The 1,409-nt window shown below is 37.8% G+C and overlaps 1 protein-coding gene across 4 annotated transcripts in view; it reads right to left on the bottom strand.

Annotated features, from left to right (window-relative positions):
• Window positions 1-1,409, bottom strand: part of LOC106880715 (uncharacterized) — a 35,924-nt gene that overhangs the window by 33,256 nt on the left and 1,259 nt on the right. The gene's annotated exons all lie outside the window — the stretch shown is intronic.

The following is a 1,409-nucleotide window of genomic DNA, read 5'->3' as shown; positions in this document are numbered from 1 at the left end:
ATATATATATATATATATATATATATATATGCACACATACTTGTACGTACACACATACAAGTTCAAAATAACGAAAGAGACCTCAACTACACACAAATTGAGCTCCAGATTTTTTCCACTAACTCACATACATATAAAAGATACGACAAGTTATTCATGGTGAATAAATGGTTTTCGCTGTTGGTAACAAAAGGCATCATTTCTAGACTGAAAGATAGATTGTATAATGCCTCTGTACAAGTAGCAATGCTACGAAGAAGTGAAATTTGTGGATGCAGAAGAATCGAAAGATATAAAAGTAGCGTACTCTGATGGATGAGCAACTGCAGTGTGCATGTACGACAAAGTACAAATGCGCTGAGAGAGAAAAAAAAACTGAACATAAAAGGAATCACGTGGTAAACAGGATAGACGATTGAGCAGGTATGGCCATGGGATGCAGATTAATGAAGACAGTTGTATAAAGATTACTATGGAAAGTGCCTATGGAAGAAAGAAATCCAGGAAGACGTGATATGAAGTGGTGAAGAATGACCTCAAGATGTTGAACCTCTCTTTAAGAGGTGGCAGGGGACCTTGTGGCTAGGCATTTTACTGTGTTTGAAGTTCTGTTATGCTTTCTCCCATAACTTACATTCTAACATGCATTCTTCCGTCAGTTTTTTGCGGTATCCTGTTACCTTTATCCACCTTTCCTGTGCTGAAATGATACTCTATGTCAAACAAGTTCCCTATCTCATTATCTGTCACACCTTTCTTACTCCAACGCACTTATCAAGCAATTCACTTTTGTTAATCTGCTCGATTCTGCATTTCATATTCACGTACTAATTGGTCATCTGGCTTTGGCCTGTGATATGGTACTAATCACGGAGACTGAGGTAACGGTATTCGTATTATACAAGTGTTTATCAGTATAATCCAATAATTTACCGATGTTTTTTATGGTGACCTCATTCCTCATATCATCTGCTGAAAGTGATGGCAATACAGCAATCATCTGTGAAGATGGAGCAAACATCATATTGCAAGCATGTACGTATACATATTTATATTCATGTATTTATACATAGATACATACATACGTATACGCAAATACACACACACACACACACACACACATATACATATATAAATACATACATACATGTATGCATGCATACATACTGAAATGTGTGTGTGTGTGTGTGCATGTATGTGCATGTGTGTGTGTGTGTGTGTGTGTGTGTGTGTGTGTGTGTGTGTGTGTGTGCGTGTCTGTGTGTCTGTGTGTTTGCGTGCATTTAGATAAAGATGTTGATGGCCGTTTCATAGGGTGACCCAGGTTTTCGCATCTATAAAATGCTTGGATTTAGATACGTCTCGTCAAACCATAGTCACCGGCTATTAGGGTCTGCCGATACTTATGT

The sequence above is a fragment of the Octopus bimaculoides genome, chromosome 20, assembly GCF_001194135.2.
Source record: "Octopus bimaculoides isolate UCB-OBI-ISO-001 chromosome 20, ASM119413v2, whole genome shotgun sequence".
NCBI classification, from domain to species: domain Eukaryota; kingdom Metazoa; phylum Mollusca; class Cephalopoda; order Octopoda; family Octopodidae; genus Octopus; species Octopus bimaculoides.
Note: the sequence above shows the minus strand (reverse complement) of the source record. Positions and strands in the feature narration are given on the sequence as shown.